This window comes from Drosophila sulfurigaster, chromosome 2R, assembly GCF_023558435.1.
Source record: "Drosophila sulfurigaster albostrigata strain 15112-1811.04 chromosome 2R, ASM2355843v2, whole genome shotgun sequence".
Classification (NCBI taxonomy): Eukaryota; Metazoa; Arthropoda; class Insecta; order Diptera; family Drosophilidae; genus Drosophila; species Drosophila sulfurigaster.
The window spans coordinates 21,275,050-21,299,367 of NC_084882.1; the positions used below are offsets into that span (position 1 = coordinate 21,275,050).

At 40.4% G+C, this 24,318-nt stretch overlaps 1 protein-coding gene and 1 long non-coding RNA gene across 2 annotated transcripts in view; both read left to right on the top strand.

Annotated features, from left to right (window-relative positions):
* Nucleotides 1-1,760: 1,760 nt before the first annotated feature.
* Nucleotides 1,761-24,318, top strand: part of LOC133838983 (acetylcholine receptor subunit alpha-like 1) — a 74,396-nt gene continuing 51,838 nt past the window's right edge. The window contains 2 exon segments of the mRNA XM_062270262.1: nucleotides 1,761-2,943; nucleotides 8,040-8,892. The gene's annotated coding sequence lies outside the window, so the exon portion shown is untranslated.
* Nucleotides 23,348-24,186, top strand: LOC133838662 (uncharacterized). Its single transcript, XR_009893967.1, has 2 exons — nucleotides 23,348-23,807; nucleotides 23,865-24,186. It is a non-coding gene; the product is annotated as an uncharacterized LOC133838662 (long non-coding RNA).

The window sequence follows — 24,318 nt, forward strand, 5'->3', positions numbered from 1 at the left end:
GGACATGTTTCAATTGTAAATATTGTCACGAACGCTTACGCACATGCACACGCACACACACTTGCCGAGAGAGAAAGAAATGAATAGAGAGAGGGAGAAGGAGAAGGAGACTGAAAAAGTGAGTGAGACATATGTACATATATATATAAATAAATGGTAGAGGCAAATTTACCTTAAGTTACGCTGTTTGAATGTCAAGAAAACCATACGCATGCTGTATGAGCAGGCTGTAAAGTATGCTACGCTTCTTTATCAAAGCCTCTCTAAAACACTCGCACTCTCATACTCACATACACACACACACACACACATACAGACAGGCATACGCACAGTACATGCTGGCAAAAATAAAAACAAAACAAAGCGGCCGAAAACAAAAACGGCAACGACATCAGCACAAAACCACAATCGAGATCATTATCAATTACACGCACAGCAGGACACGACGCGAGGACACGGCGACAGACACTAAAGAGAGCGATAAACAGAGCGATAGAGAGAGAGAGAGATAGATAGTATAAAAAATGGCATGGGAAAGGGACAGGAAGAGCAACGAAAACGGAAAGAAAATACGCATGAAATTGCAATTTACATCAAATTCATTTGCACCCATATGCACATACACACACACACACGCATACACTCACTCGCCACGCAGACACATTGACATACACACAGACACACACACAGAAACAGGCTGAGTTACAAATAAAATTCATTCATACGCATAATGAAACAACACTCGCTGGGCCCGAAGGAACATGCGGCCAGAAAGGATAACAAAGGCATGGCCGAAAATAAGGACAACAATGTTTAGAAATAAACAAACAATTGTAGCCAACATGCAGCCTCCTCACCCACTTCCCGTCCCTTGCTGCTACCACTCTGTCGCATTCTGTGGCATCGCAGAGAGGGAGATTCCCTAATTTTGTTGTTGGGCTTTGGAATGGGGTCGTGCTACGGCTCACGCATTCGGTCTGCTGGCCGGCCCTTTTATCTCAGCAAGGAATTTCACATGGTCAACACACAAGCGCACACACACACTCAAGACTGTTAAAGAGAACACTAAATGAGAGTTGGATGCAAAGAGAATAGCAGAGAGAGAGCGCGAGAGAATTGAGGTAGCGAAAATCCACGCCCTGTATGTAAATTATTAGCTAAGCACTTTTTGTGCGGGCGCTTGAAGTTGTTGTCAAAGCCAAAATAATTTTCGAGCAGCAGCTGAAAAATGCTAACACTCACTCACTCATACACATGAGCCGCACTGATAAAAGCTGCCCAAACAACTGTAAGAGCATCATCGGCTGAGGGAGAGAGAAAGACTCGCGGGTCTCAAGTAAAACGCCCTTTTGTCGCTTGATTTGAGACAATTTTGTAGACTTTTATTTAGGGGCGCAGCTAAGAGCGTGACAAGCCGAGCTGAGCTAAGCGACAGCGAGAGCGATGAGACAACAGATATAAAAATCTGCTTAAAATCATGGCAGACCCAACACAATAATTGTAACATACTTCTGGGCGCAGTGTTACGGGTTCAACCCAAGGCCCTGAAGAGAGTAAGCGATGCTCTTTGTAGCTTTGTCGCAACCAGCATGCGCACAGCATCCACTGAGAGATAGAGAGAGCGTACAACAGAGAGTCCAGCGAGAGAGCAGCAGCTGTGGCAGCAGCAGCGAAGGCAGCAGCGACAATCGCCCAAGTAGCTCTGGCAGCATCATCGACAGCATCAGCTTCAGCTGCGAAAACTCTGCCATGCAGCGGCAGCCAACAGTAGTTGCCTCAGAGCCCGCGGGTTGAAGAAAACGTACGCATCGAGCGAGCCGAGTAGCGTCGCGTGTAATCAAACAAAGAAAAGCAAGAGCAAAAAAGAAGCAAAAAGAATACAACCAAAAAAAAAAAAAAGAAAAAGCAAAGAAAATACAAATTACAAAATAGAAAATAGAATATACGAAACACGAAATACAAATGAAATCAAAACAAAAGCCATCGCAATAATTGACTCAAGCCAAACGTTAGTAAAAATTGTGTTCAAAAGCGGCAACAAAAATATGTTTTCCCAATTGCCACGCAAATGAGCAAACAAATATTTGATTGTTCAACGTTGCCGCTGCTGCTACTGCTGCGACCACGACTGCGACTGCGATTACTCCTGCTGCTGCTGCGAAGCAGCGAGTCTGAGTTCCAGTCCGAGTTCGAGTTTGAGTTTGAGTTCGAGTCTGTTACTGTGTCAGAGACCTTCTTCTCATCCTCGAGAGTTTTTCATGCAAGGCGTGTGCTGCTGCAACATCAACAGCGACATCATCAAGAACAACAACAACAACAACAACAGCCGCAACAACAAAAACAACAGCAACAAATTCAACGCCAGCAACAACTACAACAGCAGCAATTGTGTGTGTGTTCCTATAAAAATCCACAGCCCCATTCGTATCTAGAAACATGTGCGCGCTCGTGTGTGAGTGTTTGTTTAATTGAAAAGTCATCAGCGTCGCCATCGTCAGAATTGAGAACAAATTGTTGGAAAATGCAACTTAATGCGGCCAACGAAATCTCAGTAAACTAAAACGTCAAGTGCTGTCCAATTCTCGTTTTCGTAATCGCCACAAAACACAATCGTCGTCGCTGTCGCCAAATCGTCTGCATCTCTCGCTATCTCGCTGTCTCTCCGTCTACGCCGTGTGTTTTCCTTTTCGTGTTGACCGCTTGTCAGCAGGTCTCGAATTTCATTTCGTTTCCGGCCCCCGTAGGTAGGTCGCCAAGTCACCCAGTCGCCTGGGTCGCCTGCTCAGTCAGTCGGTCGGTCGGTCGGTCGATTTCTCTGTCTGTCGGTCTTGTTGTTGTTACCTTTATTTTAGTCTTTGCGACGCGTTGTTGGTGCTGTGTCTATTGTTGTAGTTACGCCGTTTGTCTGCCAGACATTTGTGCGCAAAATTGATGTCAGCAAATGTAAGTGTGTGGTTAGAATACAACCTGCTTATACATATATACTCGAACACACAACACATACATACGCCTCCACCTACAAACATTATACCATAGAATGTTCACACACACACATATACTAAGCTCGTAAATGTATGTTGCATGATTTCGCTTAACTGTTGCGCCAACTGGCAACGTTCAACGCCCCAGACACCATGCTTGGAAATTGTATCCATGTGGTGATATATATGTATGTGTCGTTTGTGTTTGTATCTCTGGCAGTCTGTGAGCAAAAGCAAAAAAACTTCCTTAAGTTTTGGGTTATCCAAGTCCAAATTAAGTTACAAACTACACAAAAACTGAACTATATATTTAACATAAGAACACTTTATATTCTATAATTTTGTATTTGTTCTATATATTTATATTATGATTGATATAATACGATTTTTATTTAAGCATTAAATAGAGCTTTGTTTATTATTATTATCAATTCAACAAATCTTATCGTAGCTTTCTGCTAGCATTTTTGTTTTTCATAATGTATACGCCTCGTGTAAGCCCCCAACATATTCGTAAATACATTATGCTTATGTGCTGATTCTCTCATTTTATTATTGTCCCAAACGTTGTTCTCGTTTGCTCTAATTAATACGATTTACTTCGCCTGGTAACGTCTCCACAGTTCCACTTTTTTTGCGTTACCATTTGACTGTTCGTTCGTTCGCTGCGTACCCATGGTGAATAGCATGCATTACTCATACGACATGTCTGCGCTGTCTGTCAGCCATTCAGTCAGCCAGTCAGTCCGTCGCTCATTCAGTGAGGTACTCAGCCAGTTCCCTTATTTCCCAGCTTTGCTTTCTTTCAGCTGTTTTTGCTGTTGCTTTTGTCTTTGTTATTGTTTTAAACGTAAATTCCCACTTGTTTAGTTGCCAGGCTGTGTCTTATTTTTGTATACAGACTCTTCTCTTCGCCTTGTTCCGTTTGCCTTTGTTCTCACATAAACAGCAACACACACGCATATCCCAATACGCATACGCATACACAAACACACACAAACATGCCTTGAGTGACGCCAACTTCCAACGTCGACAACATCGTTGTATTTTTTGTGTTGTTGTGCAAATATTTGCCTTTTTTGAAGTTGATTTTTGGTCTTCGTCTGAGCGCCTTTTGTTGTCAGCTCAACTTCAACCCCCTGCTCACAAGTTATCCGCCACAGTGTCATCGACTTCCTCCACCATTCCTGCAATATGGTGATGAATCGTTGCTAAATTGAATATCGAGTGTTTATTTATATTGGCCAGCTAGATGCACGCCCTCTGCGTCCAGCTGCCCCAGCTCTGACTTCAGTAAATAATTTGATACTGACGTATTATCGTTGCAATTGACAATTTTTTTTTTGTTTTCTGGTATAATATTTTATGTAGCACAGTGCTTAAGGGTGTAGTTTGTGCAGCGCAAACAAAATTAAACAACTTTGCAAACTTTGTCCCTAAAAAAAAGTGCACTCGTTATTGTTGTTCTTGTCGCTACTTCTACCGAGCAAACAATTCGCACAATTTATCTCTTTTGTGTATCATTTAGATGCACACAATCTGAAGCTGCAGGAGCGTACGAATTTCTTTTATTTCGTGTTATCATAATTTGCCAAATTGAATTTTATGTTGATACTAAGACAGATTATCAAATGTATTTGGTATCTATAAATAATCACGATGATGAAGACTGTGTGAAATTACAGAATGAAATCCAGTTCAAATTCCAATTAAGTTCACAGAAATTTTAGATAATGTCCGAACAAATTACAAAATTTGTTGTATTAGATTATTATTATGTAACTTCTAATTACGAAACTTCTAAGTACGTAACTAAAGCATTAATATTATTTTAAAAATTGTTAAAAAAAAGTAACGTCGATTGAATTTACTCAGAGGAACCTCAAGTTCAAGTTTAAGCTCTTCCGCCCATTCCTGATATATATAGTCTCGAAATTCGTGACAATGTGCAATCAGTAGTGTGACTCGAATATAACTGATTGTATTGCAGCAATATCGAATGACTGCAAGCTGTTATTTATGACCCTGAGATGTGTCAAACAATACGTTTCGATTGCTGTCGCTGAAGCTGTAAAATTGCTTCATTTCGCTGAACATAAATACGTACATATATATAGCATTATTGTCCATACATCCGGATTTCATACTGCTATTCAATTTGTCGTTGTTTTCGTGACCCAACGAAGCAGAGGAGTCAACAGTCGTTGTTACTTATGGCCGGCTTTGTCCCAGTAAATATTTAAGACAACTCATTAGTTGAAGATACTGCGATGCCACGTGCTGTGGCACAAGCTATTCACAAGTTTAAGCTTTAAGAATAAACTCAGTTGCACTCTGAAAGAAGCTTTAGAGTCTCTTGGCGCATTATGCACCATTTGTATAAAACTCGAAGAACTCAGGCTGTCGCATTGTTACTGCCGTTGCACTTAGCTGACCCGCAGTCGAGACGAGATGCTGCCCAAATAGCAGTCAGCCATCGAGGCAGCTAGGCAGCGTGTCGGCCTTAGAATTCTACAGTTCTCTAGCTGCAGTTTGAGTTCAGTTGTAACTGTCCAACAATTCACATAGCGACAGAGTCCCGCCATCCACGGTTGTCTCTCTGTTCGGCTCTGTGTCTGCCTCTGTTCTGCGCTGTTGTTCGTCTGTCTGCCAGTCTTACTGTCTCTTTGTCGCTGGCTCTTTTATGCTGCTGCTGCTGCTGCATAGCCAGCATACACAGGTTTACATATACTTGTATATAAATGGCATTTGTTGTAGTTGTTGATGGACATTTGCTGGCAGCTCTTTGCCATCAGTTTGGCTGCCTTTTTATGCGCCACAAATGAAAATGCAGACAGACAACGGGCGCCAGCCGACGACAACGCTCTCTGTGTATGAGTCTATAGTATGAGGACGACGACCAGGACAACAACGTCAACGTCTGACTATGACGTCGCATTACTGGAGACAATGGAACCAACTACAGCCGACACAGATCTCTCTCCATCTTTCCTTTCCTCTCTTTTTAGCCATCTATATCAGTTGGTAGGTTCGTTGGCAACTGCTCTGCAGTATCCACTTCCTACATGCATTTCAGTTATGAGTTATGACTGGGCATGACAAAAATGAAACAAAAAATGCATACTATATATAAAAATACTAAACAACTTGGGTTTTAATTCATAATTATTTTTATGTCAGCGCACTCATTAGAGTTATATTTACTTTTAACATTCTGCCAGCGACTTCTATTTTTATTCGCATTCACATTCACATTCTCGTTTCTCCCATTTGCCATTTTCCATTTGCCATTCACCATTTTCCATTTTCATTTCCATTTTCTGGCTTTGTCATTTGCATTTCGCATTTGGTTTCAGTTCTTTTTTTTCAGTTCATGTTTTACTTTTTGAAATTTACATTTGCACATTTTCGTGTTTCATATTTAACTGGCCCCACATTTTATGCTTCGTTGTGCATTTTACAGTCCCCGACCGTCCCCGTCCCTTGTACACTGTCGGCATGTCCCGGATGGTTGCTCCATTTTATCCGTATAGAACTTTGCGCCAGCCACTGAATAATAAGCCCTCTTCTATTGCGGCCAGGACATTTCATTTGGGGAGAGTTATTATTGCTGCATTATTTCAAATCAGTTCCATATTCGAGACCCGATAGCGGTGACATAGGCAATTCATATCGGAATAGAAATTATTGAAGCAGATGTTGTTGACGTAACATAACAATCTGAATAACACTTTAATTTACATTTTTAAATTTGTTATACAGTTACATAAGGTTACCTCCCGAAATATCAGACGATTCTCTTCGAATTGCAGATATTTATTTATTTCAAAACAATCATGATATTTTAAAATAAATTGTTTATGGCGCAGCTTTTTTAGCCGAATAGTGTGATATGGCTCAGTTCGGCAACAAATGGCTCTGCGCCAAGTTTTATCTAAGAGAATACTTTACCAAGCAAATAGAAGCATTCGCGAATTATCGATTTGTGTCGCTGAACAAAATATATATTTGAGTGCCGCAATCTGAAAGCAAGTTGTTAGGCGATTATGTAAAGCATCATTTGATCGTTCAATGTTGAGTAAAGTAATCGTTTTTAGTTTCCTTTTAGCACGTCAAACCACATTATTCATGTTAATACTATTCACAATTGAATAATGCATAGGATTTTAACAATAATAAATATAAAAATTAATTGCTTAGAAGCTTATTAAAAAGAACACTTGAAAAAAATCTTTTTTTTTGTTCAGAAACGTCTTTTGTAGCTTAATTGTTAGCAAATTAAGAGTCAACTCATTAATTAATTAATTAAGCCTCTTGATATACTTGGAATTTATTATTAGCATCGTATTTGTCACTAGCAATATAATTTATATTGTGTTTAATCAGTTGGCTATGCGTTCTATAATATTTCCGTGCGCAATTTCCGTATAGTATTTTTTTAAGTTTGGAGAACTGCGCAAATAATTTTAATATTTTTACATTTTATTCTTATTAAAAAATGTTTTTTTTTTGGCAATTTTTCAAATGGGCTGAACGCAGTCCAAAAGAGAATACAGACACAGACTCAGACACACATGAATTATCATAGTGAGCTGAAACTTAAATGCGATAAATTGCCAACAGCAGAAGCTGCAGGACGAAAAAATCTATAATTTACAGAAAATTTGCTTCCGCAGGCGAACGCAATGCAAACGAATACAGATTGGAGTGCAAGTGTGTGCACATACATATATATTTATATATATTATATATATGTGCTATGTATATTATGCATTCATATTGATGACCCCAGATTTGAGTATAATCGTGGCAAGGAGACATAGAAACCTTAGCCAAAAAAGTCAGATAGGATGGTTGCCAAAAATCCGACAAAAACCCAGAATTCAGACGAAAGCAATTTTCAGTTAATTTCATTTGGTTGTGATGCACAAAAAGTGTAGCAAACTTTTTGGCACGATTTAGTTGTGAAAATTGTTTGTGCCATTTTATTAATTTAGCCTGCATACAGATACACACATATATTATATTTTCAATGGGCTTTTTCTTACTTCCTTGCAGCCATGCCAACGTTCAAGACTGCAAAAAGGAATTGTTTAAACCCTTCGACAACATAGTGCTGCCAGCAACAACAGATTAAATAATAATAGCCACACAAACACATTCAACACACATCCTCGTACGTGGAACGTAGAATTTTGCCTCAAGCAACTTGGAATTTAGAACATGATCATGGAAATGTCATTAATCAGGCACTAGATTAGCAAACCAGCAACCACCAGTGAGAGCCAGAGCAATAGCCGCGGCGAGAGCAATAAAAAGCCAGAGCAACAACAGCAACAGCAACGGCAACATCGAACGGCATGTGGCAACAACAGCACTGAAAGCGATACCGAGAGAGAGAAGTAGCCAGTGAGCCATTTGTGGTAGCGGTTGCAACGCCAACTTGTTAAGACCTAACCCGTGAGCAGGTTGCGTGCTGCTGTAAAGCGGCACCATTGCTGCCATTAAAATAGACGCCGCAGCGCAACAGCAACGCTGCCGTCGTCATAATCAACGCCAGCGCCAACATCATCCACATCATCGCCATCGCAGACGACGACGGCGCATTCAAACATTTCGCTTTGGCGTGTTGGGCGGGGACGTAGGCGTAGGCGTGGACGTGGGCGTGAGCGAAGGCATTGCCAGCAATTGCTTGACGAGAGACGACTGCAACAACAACATCCCCAGCAACAGCAGCATCAACAACAACAACAGCAGCCACACCAACATCAACTACAACGACGACAGCATTGCGATAGCAGCAATTTCTGCAACAGCAACAACGCAACATCCCAAATTCGAGCATCAACGACGACGGCGGCATTACGACGGCCTGTCACTTGTAGGCAATGCAACGCTCTGCGCAGCAACGGTGAGTACCAAAAGTCAACGATTAAAATTGATTTACTCGACACATAAATTGGAGTTCAATAGTTATACCCGTTAGGCATAGGTATGCGATATAACAGACGTCTCCAACCCCATAAAATATACATATATAATATTTGATCAGCGTCAACAGCCGAGACAATATAGCCATGTCCGTCTGCCCGTCTGTCCGTCCGTCCGCATGAACACCTAGATCAGAGAGACAGAAAGAGATAGAGCTATAATATTGATGTTTGCACGCAGATCAAGATGTTTGCACGCAGATCAAGTTGGTTTCAAATTTTTACCACGCCCACTACCGTCCACGCAAATTGACCAAAATAGAGGCGATTTTTGATAGAACTATATAAGTATACCAAATATACCCTTTGATATATTTTTAATATCTTTGCGGAATATTAACTCTGTATATTTGAAAATTAATACCGCTCTGTTTTGCTTTTACTTACGTTCTAGCACACTCGAATGTAGTATTCTTCTTTTCTATGAGAAAAAAAATAAATAAAAAGGCAATTATATATAACATAGAAATCGGAAATACAAATTTTTATTTTTGCCTTGCAGTTAAATAAAATTTAAGCATTCATAATAATAGTTAGTTGTAGGCAGTTTTATTAATTGTCGAATCAAATCTAAACCAAAATAAAATATATACTTATATACTTATAAAAATTGCATACTTTTCTTTCCCTTACAATTTTAAATCACATAACAATTTTGTGTAATAAAGAAAGCAGTCAAAAATAAAATGTAATATGCTCGACATGCAGTTAAATGAAATTGGTGCATTTATAAAAACAATTGGCAGGGAGGGTTATTAATTGTCCAGTAAAATTCAATTTCAATATTGTAAACTTAGAAATTCTATTTCATAAATATATTGATAAAAATAGAAATAAAAAAAACATTTTTATATGATAAAGAAAACAATATAAAATGCACTTAAAATTAAATTTGGACATTTATTAAAATAGTTAGCTGTTGACGGGTTTATTAATTGTCGAGTTAAATCTGCTTGCTTGACAATGATGAAAACTTTTATGGCAGTGTACATACAAATGTGATTATTCACGCAGCTAAAATCTGGTTGTGGCAGTCAGATAGTCAGGTTAATGCACTCAAAATGTTAATAAAGAACATACACGTCACATCTGAATTTATGATAAGCATACGCATGGGGCCATAGATGAGCCGAGGCGAGGCGGCTGGCTGAGTGGATTGCATGGTGAATGAAGAGTAGCTGACAGACTGGGAGTGGGGACACTCTAACTCTGGCAAATAGACCCGCCGCAAGTCGGGCACTTTAAAATTGCGACAGCAACTGCAAACGCGATGGAAATGGCGATGACGATGGCGATGGCGACATGGGGCAAACTTTGAACAGGAGAGCGCGTTTTGAGCGGTGCTAATGAATTCCCCAGCATACATACATAAACACACAAGCACTCGCTTCGTATGAGTTTGTGTATGTATGTTTGTGTTCGTTGGTGTGCCACTGACAGTCATATAATTTCTAATGTGCTGCTTTTATGATCGTCATATAGTACAAAAGACACTCACACAAATACACACATGATGCGGTTGCGAAATACACCCACGGGTGCAGGCTCCAACTACGCCTGCGACTGAGGCTCAGGTTCAGTTAGCGTGGAGCTGACGCACGTGCCTGCGCCTATGTATAAGTGTGTGTCTCTGAATGTCAATGTAAGTGTGTGTGTGTGTAAATTAAAATGCATAAAAGGATAACAGCGACGTTGCTGTTGTTGTTAACAAACCGCAGACCCAGCGCGCTGCGTCGTTGCCACCGTGCCACACCGTAACGAATCGAGCCGAGACGAGCCGAGTTGCGAGACTTTGCCTATGCCTGTCAGCAACATTGTCATTGTGGCAAATTTCGCGAAACTGCAGCAGCGGCAACAACTGCAACAAGAACAACACAAGGGCTGTATAAGTTGAGCAGAGCCCTGGCAAATTGTACTGCAGGGAAAATTGTGATTTTCGCGCTCATCAACAACAGCATCAGCAACAACCATGACAGCAACAACAACAAGAGCGAGTTGCACGTGTTTCAGCGGTGCGCTGCGCTGCGCGCTCGTTGTTCAGTGTTTGCTGCTTAGACGAAAGCCTCGTCTGGTTTAATTTTAGCACTGGGGATGCTGCTAAGACCTTCCCAACCGCATCACCCCGTTGTAGAGACCTTTTCCTTGACACTACAAACAAGCGTCTCTCCCATTCTCTCACTCTCTAGTTTTGTGTGTACATAATACATATTGCATACTATTAGGCGGTCATAAAAAAAAAAAAATGTTACGTTGCGCACATAAAAATAGATGCTTGGTTGTTTGTTTTGTTTTTGTTGCTGCCTTTTCTGTTTGCGGTTGCCTTGTGGTTTTGAGAGAATAGACAGATAGACAGCAAGAGAGAGAGAAAGGGAGAGAGAGAGAGGGAGAGAGAGAGAGCCCGCAAAAAAATGGGGAAACCACGCATATTGTACGGTCATGTCATCGTCATAATCATCAACAACATTTGAGTTATAAAGTTTTATATGATTTAAGTTTCTTCAGTCCCATAATTATCTTGTAGCATAGTAAAATGTTCAAGTTTTTATGGCAACTTTCGACATTTTATTCGACTTCCCCTGACACAAGTATTACGCATACGAACCGACCACTTAACCCACCTAAGTCACTCTGTTTGCATTGGCTTAAGGCTGCAATTACCTAGTACGACAGAGCTGAGCGATTATTATTGACAATCAAGTGGAGTGCCACATTGCCGCGAGCTACATTTAGTTTCAGTTTCCTGCTGATTGCCGGAAACACATCATCACAATAAATCAAAATATTGCAAAACACCCAGCGGCGTCATGCCAAGTGCAAAGTGAAAAAGTGCTTAGAACAAGACTGCATAAGCTGATGGAGTTCTATTGATAGAACTTCATATCCTTTTCTCGTTATCAGTGGACAATTGAATCTGCGATTACAAAAACTTTTTCTGCCGAAAACAGATTGAATTTTTTTTTTGCTGTCGCTTAGGCGAAATTTCTTTTCCGCATAAATATATTCTAAATAAGTATGGATTTATTTTTTAGGAAACTAACACTCTTTCAACGGGCCTATACTATGTTATTTTCCGCTTTTCCTCTTTCATCTCGCCATATTATTTTTTCGCTATCGTTTGGCCTGATCTCATGTGCAAGTAATTCATAAGCCATTGAAGCGTTCAAGTCCAATTTACTTGCCGAGCAACATTTCAGTTGAATATCTCCCACATCTAGCCAGAGAAAATGTAATATGCTTTCGATAACATTTTGCTCGAGTGACAAATTTTTGTCGCCAACAAAAAAAAAGAAGAAAAACAGCCAAATAGAAAAAATGAAAAAAGTTTGGAAAAGGAGGATACACAAAAAAGGAAAATATAGAAAAGGGCTGGCAGGCGAATAGAGCAAGTGTTAAATGTTGACATGTCATGACATTGCAAAGAGCAGAGGGCCAAGCAGCTGTGCCGGGTCCAAGGCGTACGAGAAGCACAGGAAGTGCGCAGCAACAGCAACAGCCAAAGCAATAGCAACAGCAGGCGAAATAGAGGATTGGTCAACAACAGTAAGGAGCAAAGGCGCATGGATGGCCCAAAGCTTTGCAGGAAGCGGCTTACGTAGTGACAGCTGACAGGCGAATCAATGAACTACGATATGATGGGCCAAGCCTCTTGCCACTTGCCTCTTGCCTTTTGCCTTATCCACGAAATAACATTTGCTCAACATACATGTGTTCGAGTGAGTGTGTGTACGTGTGTGTGTTAATACACAGCGTAACATCAACAAATATTGTCAACGCAACATTCGACTTGTTATCCCTTCCGCTTGCCTGCTTCCGTCTACGTCTTTGGCAGTTTTCCCTCTGCTTAATTTCGATTTGAACTCCATGATGGCCGCCATTTTGTCGTTTACTCTTCATCTTGCTCTCCTCCTCTCCCTAACTGTCTCTCTCTCTCTCGCTCTCTGTTGCTCTTTTGCTTCTTCTATCTCTGTCTTCGAGTCTTTGAAACTGAGTGACACTCGCATTAGCTTTTACGTAACGCTGTCTCTTTCATTTATTTGCAAAAATTTATTGAAATTGTTTGTCAAATTCCGTTTACTTGTTTTTCGCATTTTGGACAAATTTTCTTTCTTTCTGCGACGGCGATGGCGACTGACTTCCACATCCGTTCATGTCCCTTACGCCATTTTATCGTTTCTTTTTTTTTTTGCAGTTAATCTAAAAACTCGCTCAATATGACCGCTTCGTGCCATATCAACCACAAGTTTCGAGGCCGCAGTCTATTCTCTTGTTTTTCTTTTTTTTTTATAAGTTTGAGACATTTCTTTTTTTTATTCTATTTCTTTTTCTTGTTCTTCATTTTTTTTTTTTGTCATTTCCAAGTGCTTTCCATATCCACATAAGAGTTGTCTGCTATATGCCTGCCACTGTTTGTTATTCATTTTGCATGCAATTTTCTGTGGTTCTTGGCCAAGTAGCAGGGTTCGATATGAGCTGCCTCTCAGTTCCATTTGCAAAAAAGCAAGAAGACAGCAAAAACGCAGAAGAAATATATTCAGAGAAGTAGCAGCAATTCTCATACGGCTGGCTGGCAGGACATGGCCCAAAGCAAAGACTTTGAAGTTTTTATTGATGTTGTTTGAATTTGAATGACGTTGTAAAATTATACGCAAAAATATGCAGCCAGCAGAAATACGACGAATCTCCCAAGAGCAGACGACACACAACAACAACAAAAAGAGGAAAAAATATTCTTAAAAATACGAAAAATGTTGCGAAGGATTTTTTTTACTGACATCTATTTATTTGCCTTTTTTCATTCCATTTTGCTAAAATGTATGCGTGGTGTGTGTGTCTATGTATATGTATGTGCGTTTTGTTTACTGGTAAATGGCATATGAAAAGTTTCATGTGCATATTTTCCTTAGTTTTATATAAACTGCGTTCACTGCCATCATTTACGGTATACAGTGCTAGACGCATTGCGAAATAAATTTATCAGGATGCATCATGAAGTTTTGGATGTGTTTCATGTGTTGGACAGCGTGAAAATTGTTTTTAGCTGTCAAGAGAATCCTTATGAAAAAAGTTACCAGCAAAATTGTTGACAAATTCACATAAGCCAGACTTGTTTGCAGATTTCGAAGATGTTAGTACATTTTTCAATTTGAACACGTCATTGGAAAAGCAAACATTTGCCAAAAAAAAAGGAGAGGTCGTAAAATGGATTGCTTTTCCCAGAGAAATTTAGAAATTTAAGCTGATTTAAAGTTCAGCTTACATTAGCATAATACAGCCACTTTGATCAATTAGGATTGCAAAGTGTAAATCAGAGATTCATTGTCTCTAGTTACATCTCTTTATGTGGTGTATATTGACTCGATTCCGTTCTCTTTCATCACTTAAAAGATTTGCCTGCTGCTACTTCAATTTGGGCAAATTAACTAACATGAAGTATATGCTCGTATGGTGAAGACGCATTTGTGTGCAACTCTCAGGAGCTTTCAATCTCGAACGTCAGGAAATGTTTTTTGTCAACTTAAATAAGTCAAAGGCTGGGGGAAATGAAAGAGCAAAAGATAGAGAGGGAGCGTGAGGAGGAAATTGCACGATAACGCTAGAACGCACTTGTCCTGGCTTATTTATACCACATCCACAGGCACTCTCTCAAACACATAGGCACACATACTCTCACACACTTACTGACGCATACGCATACATAGGACCATAATAGGCTCAAGACGCTTTCATTCAACACTTTTTTAGGTAGCCAAAATGGCGCCAGCATAAAAAGCACGACGCCAGCAAACAAGGCAAGGCAATCGAGAGTCGTGGGGAGAGAAACAAGACAAAAAGAATTGGAATGAATGGCGTAAAGAACGGAGTAATAGGCAAGCGCATGAAAGACAAAGAAAAAGCCAGTCAGAAATGCCGAAAAAAACGGGCAATGAGGCAATGAGAACTTACTATACGAGTCGACTGAGAGTTGGACTACTAACACTTCGACTCGGCATGAAATTCCCAGTTGCTTGGACCGATATTTCGGCCGTGATTTGTGTGTAAAAAAAAAATTGAAAAAAAAAGGTTTTGGTTGCTAGCTAATAGATACACCTTGTGAAACTGGAAACTGGACAAAAGGGACATAGCAAAGAGCACATTTATTCGTACATTCATTTAGCTATATTCGGCATTCACGCGCTGCTTTATGAGTGCTTTTTGGCAGCAGGGCGCGGTCTTTTACAAGTATAACAAAAAAGAGAGCGGAATACAAAAAAAAAAAAGTATTGTGCCAAAAATGAAAAAGTAAAAATGTCAATTTGCCAAATGCCGGCAAACGGAAGCTGAAAAGCTAAAGGTGGCTGGCTGGCTGACTGACTTGCTGGCTAACAGTTGTACGAGTATCTGCTCACCTTGTGTAGGTGCAAATTGTTAAGCTGCTTGCGAAAAAGCAGAACTTCAAAGCCAGTTTGGGCCAATACGAAGTATTAGGAGCGGGTTTCCAGGCATAACGGTGTCAAAGTTGCCACAGCAACCACCACCAGCAGTGCAAAGTAATTTCCGAGATATTGCGCACACACACACACACACACTTATACAGAGACACACTCACTCACACATATAGAGTAAGTGTGGCAACGAGTTATACAGACATTCATACAAAAGCCAAAGCAAAACTCACTTCCCCTTCTTGTGCCCCGAAGCCAACCCCCAAAGCCAAAACCACTTTAATTTCCTCGGGCTCCGGCTGCGGCTCGGGCAACCCTCGTTATATATATATAAATATATATATATATTTATGCTGGAGTATAAAATATATCTCTTGCCTTTTTTACACAGTCATTCACAATGTTGGGCCTTCAGCCTTAGATCTGGCTTAGATACTCGCACTCGGTACTTGGTACTCCGTATTTGGTACTCGTCCATTGTGCATGATATTCGAGAACGCACCTCGGCCAAGGCTGCTAACAAAATTGCTGGCAAAATACTCGTAAGAGCTTTACGTTTACATTTTGTCGTCCATTTGCCAATTGCTATGATTTCACTTGACTTCCACTGCGTGGGCCTACAATTTAAAGTGTGTTTAATTTAAATGACTAAAAGGGTTGCCAATGGTCTCTCCTCTCTCCACCCTTCGCCATGCTCGAGTCCTCTTTCGACCGCCGACTGACGACTGACAACTGTCCGCTGTCTTTTGTCTTTTGGGTTGAAGGGGGAGGTGGTAGCAATTCTTAAGCGTACCCAAACGTGTTAAGGGTTATTTCCACAAAAGTTTCAACAGCAACTTTTCAAGCGCAAATGAATACCAGCAACATCAAGTTAACGAGTCGGGCCAAAGCGAAGCGAAGCCAAGCTGTCAAAATATATACCATACATTTTTTTAAGAGGTCAAAACTCCGTCTCCAAAAACTTTAGCAACCAGTTTACACACGCTTGAGGAAAATCTTTTAGTAAACCGTTGACTTGCACTTAAATGACTTCTTCTAAGTTTGTCTAGTTGTAGCCGCCAATTCAGCTAAAACTAAAGAGTTAAAAAAAAAGCAAAAAAATAAGCAAGAGCAACTTATGTCATCTCAATTGCATTCACCTTAAAACTAAAAATGAATACATTTTTTGAAAGGAAAGTAATAACCAAACAACATCTTATTTTTTTTGTTTCACTGATTTTAATAACCATTTACGATGCGATTTGCTAAAAACTCGACTCTTATGATACATATATATAAATCTTTTTTAATTATAGTTAAGTACCTTTTATTATTGAAATGCTATTTAATGATTTTTATGTAAATCCTAATTTTTGGTTATTGATTCATTTCATTTAACTGCATTTGCCTTTTAATTCTAGCGCAAAAAGTAAAATAAAAACCATCACACATAAATTTTATATTAGAATAAAGCTAAATCAACCGTTAGGCATATAGGCAGACTTGTATAGAAATCAAATTGATGAATTCGAAAAAATCGGCTTAGTATTCATAAAAAAATGTTTTATTTCTATGCAGAATTTTTAAATAACATAAAAATGTAATTAAAAGGAAATTTCAAGTATTTCTTGGCTGTGGAGTTTGAAGCTTTATTACTTTCAAGGGAAAGGTATGTTGAGAATGTTTGTTTGTGTGTGCATGCATGACTGCCTTTGTATGCGTATGTGTGTATGCAATTATTTATCGATTTCAGGGCAATCATTGATTTCACGCTCGGGCCGAGAAGCTACGTGGCAACGGGGCGGGGCATGGACGGAACAGGCTGAGCCAAACCGGGCCAGAACGCCCTTTTTTAACACCAACTTCCGTTGTGACTTACACGCTTACTCACACACTCACACGTACACACAGCTTCATTCACACACATGCTGTGCTGAATGCCAAGCGAATTGTGTGCGATTCACATTATTCGATTCTTATTGTAATCGTATGAATATATTCCTCTCGCATTATAATGCTCAATGCCTGAGCTTCAGTGGCTTTTTCCTTGCGCAGTCGTTGACTTTTTGCATTTTTAATGTGTGTAAATGCGACGCCTCCAACCACTCACAGCCTCTCTTCTTCCACATCTCTTTCCCATCTCCCGTCCTTTGCTGAGTGTTCTCGCACTCTCTGCATTATACTCTCGCTCTTCCTCTCCATGTGAGTGCGTTCAATAATTTCCGCCATAGCATTTTGAGTTGGGTAACGTGCGTGGTGCCTGGGCGCCGCTGCCAAATAGAGTGTAACGTCTACATCTGTGTGTGTGTGTGTGTGTGTATGCGTGTGTGTATGTGCGTGTGTGTGGCGCCATCAACTTGAAAAAAGTGTCAGTGGGCAAAGCCCTAAATCTCTGCTGGCACTTTGTGTGCGTGTATGAGTATGAGCATGTATAATACACACACACACCTCTACCGCTTCCTCCTTTGCTTGCCGCCATCGAGTAAATCGCATTTGTATCACTGCATTTGGCTGTTTTCACTTAGTCTCACGACTCACAGCGGCTCACACAACTGGTCCGGTCAGGCCAGAGCATTTTCACAACGTTTCGCCGCCTAACAAGGCGGAAGGAAGTAAGTTTTTTAAACTCAACCAGTGCGAATGCCACTGGCGGCATTCAGTTCAGCTGAGCTCAGCTCTGCTTGGCCCCGGCTCGACTCAATTCGACTCGATTCAGGTATGAACGTCGTCGACGTCGTCGCCGTTGTGCTGCTGGTGGCCGCACAAATCGCCGCTGGACATGAACGTGACTGGGAACTGGGAACTGTGAAGTCAGTGTTGGGGATTTGGGGGATTGAGGGATTGCCGGATTGGTCTCAATGTTTTGGGGCAGTTTATTATGTTGCATGCGCGAATTGCAATGTTTCCGCTTAACGAAGCGCAGATGGCAATGCCACAAAGAAATGGCCAAGGCAAAAATATGGTTTAATGCACTTAAATGTCTTAAAAGAATATAGTGGTAAATCTATATATATGTCCCTTCTTTAAGAATATTGTTTACATATGTAACTCTTAGCCAATTTATGTTAACTTCAACTCCAACTAGTAGAACTAGCCGAGGCAACAAATAATAATAAATGGCTTTGTTTTGTTTGTCTGCATTACGTATACGCCACGTGGATGGGAGCTTAGACACAAATCGATTTTCAGTCATGTTTATTTCTTCGTTTCTTCTTCGCTTTTTGGCAATGGCCATAACAAAATATTTATGCTACGTCATTGGGGCATCATTTAAGTCGTTTGCTGAAGCACACACAGCTAGAGACAGAGAGAGAGTGAGAGAGCACGAGACAAATCTCTGCCCATCTGTTTGGGCTTAGGCCAGCCTTAATTTGAATTTAATTGAAGCTCTGGCCACGCTAACCTCATCCAATCCCATTCTCATTCGCATTCCCATTCCACTCTCTCTCTTCCTCTCATCGACTTCTCCCACCTCAGCCTGTCGCTCGTCTTGTCTCGGCTCACATTGAATGTAACTGGCACATCCGCATCCAATTAATGGTGCCGAAACTAGCATGGAATGTGTGTCGAGTGCTCGTTGCTACGTTGGATGAACTGTTAAATAAAATATGGAGCCACCCGCCACGAGTCGAGCCTGACGAGGATTCCTGAGAGCCGGGTGCTTGGCCCTTTTTTTAGCTCGTTCTCTCTCGCTCTATCTCTCTCACTCTCCCTGCTTGCCCCTTCTTCCAGCGGCTGCTTGTTTGCTGTTTTGCTGCTCTTTCAAGTTTTAGCCTGGGCTGGAGGAGAGCGGCACTTTGTCTGGCATACGAATGCATATGTGAGTGTAAATGTATGGATTTGTATTTGTATGTGTAAGTGAGTGTAACACTGTGCTTGAGCGTGTATGTGTGTTTGTGTGTGTGCCACTTAAGTTTACATTTTCATTTGCCAGCTCCGATGACTTTTGGCCATTTACAATCATTTTTTCCTTTTTTTTGCGCTTGCGGCAAACTTGCAATGGAAATTGCGTATTAAATTAATTTTCAGCTTGTTTGAAGTTTGACCCGCAGCAGCAGTAACAACAACAACAACACAAGCAACATCGGCAACAGCAACATTGGCAAACAGCAAATAAAACCCTGTAGTTTATGTTGACATGCCGCAGTGTGGTGCAATTTGGGTGCGTGCTGGTTTTTATAACCCACACAAGAAAGGGACAGCAAAAACAGCTTGCGCGATAGAGAGAGCAATATGACAAAGCCAAATTGTAGCCTTTGCCAGTTGGTAGTTCGCATTTGGAAGTTGGCAGTTCGCAACTCGCAGCTCGCAGTTGGCAGTTGGCTGATTCCATTTGGTAGTCGGGCAGCTATTAGCTTTGGTTTTTTACTGCACGCTCGTCCAAATATGAAAAGCCAGCAAGGCGAACGCAGGAAATAGTAAAATGTCAGCGTAAAACTGTAATTTATGTGCATGTGCGAGCACTCGCTTTAGTCAGACAGTCGAAGAGGCTGACAGATAGTCAGACATAGAGACAGAGAAAGAGAGCGAAAATAAACTCGGTTGTCTTTGAAGCTGGTTGCTTTTTATGTGCATTTTATTTCGTTGTTGCCGTTTGATGCCGTTTCCTCTGCCTCCATCCCCAAGAGCATTTGCTAGTTGCCCATTTTTGCTGTTGTTGCTCTTGGCCATAACCATCGCACAGGCACATCAATCAATTCATTGACTGCGCTTTGAGCATAAACCAAACGCTACACACTCCACACTTTGCAGCACAGAGAAAGTCGAACCAGGCCTTGCTTTCTTATGGCCTTGCCAACAACAAGCCCAACAAATGAGGGGTGCTCTAAGGTAATAAAACTTGGCAAAAGGTTTGCCAACACATCTTCCAACCCTAACTATAGCATATACAACCCATATAGTTACTTATATGTGGTACACTCTCAAAAAGAAAAGTTAAGGCGAATAAAACTTGAACTACCTGAAGCAGAGTTTCATCAATATATTGCATACAATAATGTGTATATACATTCTCTGTGATTATTAACCCAATGTAAACTTTTGCTAGTTTATCTTTTATTTATTGAAATTTTTAACACATCCTTTTTGCACAGTGTGAAACACATTGCAGCACCTTTCAAGGGAATCAATATGTCTACTGTTTTATGTGTCTGATAGAACTTTGTGAAATTACGACTTTGTGCTGAAGCATATTCAATATCATCCGACTGCTGCCAGCACCATTTCCATATATTAGTAACAGTCGAAGGAGCCAGACAAAATGAGACAGAGACACAAAGAAATGCTAGCATTTTTAATGAGACTGCAAATTAGTGAACGAACGGAAAACAACTATGTATATTGAAAAGCTGATTGCGATACACAAAAATATATATTAAATACGATGTTAGATCCCACGCTTACTCTTTAAGTAAGCGAAACCTTTGACAACCTCCGGCTTGAAGGTCAGCGAGTGTGCATATTGTTTGTGTGTATGAGCTTCTTATTTCTTTAGAAGAAGAAAGAAGAAATTCTTTCTTTTTATTTTTTTTTTTTTTGTCAAAGTTGGTCCTTAGCAATGGCGTTTTTTCTTGTACGCTGCCCACACTATAAAGCTTGTTTTGCTCAAAAGAACATTTGATTTTTTTATGGTTATGTAGGTTCGTCTACTTCTGCAGCTACTTTTTTTGGACTTTTTGGTCTCATGTAGTTAGTTGCGTGCCATCATAAATATTATGTCTGCCTGGAGTTTTTCTGCAAGTTATAAAATGTGTGTGACCACACATACATATAAAAGAGAAAGAGAGGTGCAGATGGAACTGGATGTCCTTTGGCGTATTACGTGTTAGCATTGAACTTTACGGCAGTGCCATTTGGTCGCACTTTTGGCTGCTGCCATTGGTCAAATGTGACATAACTTTGATTGAGTTGCCATGCCGTCGACGTGGAGTGAGCTGCGATTAGAAATGTGTGTTGTGTTATGTTGCGACTGTGGTTGTGGCAAGATATCTAATATGTAAACTGACAACTTAAGTAGGCAGCCAAACCGAAACATTAGACAGGCACAGACAACACACACACACAAACGAGTGTTACACACAGTCTACGCACTAGAAATGACAACTTAATCATTTATTTAGGTTTACATGTCACTGCTCAAGTATTCATTTATTTCGTCGTCGACACACAGAAAGCGTGAAATGAAAAGCGAGAGAAAACGAGAGACATAGCGTGTTAGTGAATTTAAAATAAACATACTACTGTGCGTGTTCTTGAATTAATTTTGAAACACAATATCGCCTGGCAAGTATTATAATACTTAAGTATTTATTAGCATTCCCAGCGCTTGTAAAGTTTTTATTAGCAGATTTCGAAGGCTCAGAGTTTTATGTGAAAACATAACGAAATGATGGCGAATTCGTTTAGGGGAATGACAATACAATGGATAAACCCAAAAGCAGCTGCAAAATTATTTATAATAAACATAATAAGCAAGCGACAGCTGCTGCCAATGGCTGTCAGAAGGGCGTATGGGCAATGGCACATGGCGGTTTTGCCTGATGACAGACAAGGGCGTAAAAGGCATGCAAAATGTTTAATTCTTGAGACGTTTGTCGAGTTTAATTATGTGTTTACCACGCACTTCAGCCCTTTCTTCTCGCACTTTACATCTGTATTGTTGTCTGTGAATGTGAGTCGTGTGCTTGTGTGTGTATGTGCAGGTGTCTGCTTAATGGCAGTTTAGTTTAGGGCACAACACACTCAAACAATGGCAAACGTGGCGTGTCCTTTACTATTAGGCATATTGGCGCCCCACAAAAGTATGCTAGAAAATTCGGATTTTATATTTTGTTGCATATTTGCCACAAAATAGCTCACATTTCTGTCGGTTTTTTGTGCCAACAATGTAAAATATTTTATGGTCTGGCCTTGGCAAAAACCAGAAAAACTCTCTACCTCCCGCCCCTCCTGCCAGCCCCCGCCGAAAAAAATGAAAAATACCAATCAGCGCGCCTGTCAGCTCTCAGCCCAAAACTCGTGCTTATCGCCAAGTTTTTGATTTGCTTTAAACTTTTCTCTTTCTGTGTATCAGTGTGTGTATATCTTTGAGAAAATGAGTCAATGTGTATGGGTGTGTGTGTGTGTGTGCAACACAAAACACGTTAACAAAGGGAGCGGGCGCCTCAGCGGCATTTTCTTTTGAGGCAGGCCCATCGGCCGTGCCTCGGCATCCCTTTGCTGTTGCCTTTTGTCCGTCGCCCGCTGAGCTGCTGCGCTCAATTATATAAATTTTTATAGCTGAGGCAGATTTATGCGCACGTTCGCCTCTGATGTTTGCACAGCCACAGTAAAAGATGTGCTTTCTACTGCTCCAAATTCTCCTTCTGCCACCAGGTGCTGTCTGTCTTTACTAAGTGAATAAATAGATTGCGAGTGTGATTCGTATGTCGCAACTCCAAGTTTGTATGTCGAGAAGCCATTTCTCTTATGACCAAAACTGTCATTTTTCGCACTTTCCCCGTAAGCATCTCTAAAACACAGTTGGTCTTTCAATTCCCATGTAACCTTTAACTATAAATCGCCAGCAAAAATCTCCACCTGTTTTTGTGGCCCTTCGGGGGGCATGGCGCCATTTTATATCCCTAAAGCAGCTTCAATATCGCCCAGACACATCTCAACATGGTTTCATCTCTAAGCTATCTCAGAGCTCATCCAATTTCGCAACAGTTTTAATGGCTGCTTCACATGTAAATAAAAGCAAAATCGCCGAAGTAACCCAAAAAAGACAAAGGGCATAAACCTTGCAGTAATTCATTAATTAATGTTGTGATTATTATCTGGTCAACGGGAACAACAACAAAACAACACCAAACACTTGACTTTAACTTGATATGTATGCGTATCTCTGTGTGTGTGTCGTTCATTCACCTGACCATGCAAAACTTTCATAATTAGTTTTGTTATTGTTCTTGTTGTTGTTGTTATAGTTTCAGTCCTGCATAAAATGAATAAATTTCAAGAGCACAAATGAATAATGAAGGTACTACACTGAGAGAAATACTAGAGCGATAGATCAAGATCATTTCCCTCCTAAAAAGATATATGTACCTTAATAAATAATACATTTTATTTAAATGTATTTACGGGGAATAAAGGTTGTGCACTTAGAAAAATCACTGCGGATAACAGCTAAAAATACCATTAAAAGGTAACTAAGACATTATTTATGGCCAGTTCGTAAACAATTATTCATTTCGCTTTGAAAAAGTCTTTTAAACTTTATTTTTATTAAGCATTGACAAAAAAAAGTACCTAAATTAATATTGCTTTGAAAATAAATTGTCGTTTTGATGCTAAAGTCAAGCTGAAGTCAAATTTCAAGTGTCTGATTTTCATCTTGTTTTTTCGGCTTGATTGGTTGGGGATGAGGCGTCACCGTCAAATTGATTATTCAGGTAAATTACGACGCGTTTCGAGTCTTTGGCTCTGACTGATATATGGCCCGCACGTAGCTGGTTTTAATTGAAAACCGAAAAGAAGAAGGAATGAATGAATGGTATGGCAGGAAGCAGGAAGTCAAATTCGAGGTGTGGCTGTCCGTTTGTTGATTTTATGCTAATCTATGCAGCTCAGTAAGAGCATCAAAGACGTCGAAGCTAAAGCTAAATTTGAGACTGAGCCAGAGTGGCTGCTGCTGTTGCTGTTGCTTTTCCTGACCGGGATGAGGTGCTGTCGATTCATTTGAATTTCTGCATAAAATTAAATGACAACCGCCTGCTTCTGCTTCACAGAATATGTCAAAGCAAAATAAACAGTTTTATTCATAATTATGCACAGGTATGCGCTTCCAGCCATCTATTCTTTTTCTCGTTTCCCTAGCTCCACTTCTAGAGACTTAGTCTGCTGTCAGCTTTTTATCAGCCTGCGCAGCTGTTGAGCTGCATTGTTGGCAACTCAATTAAGATA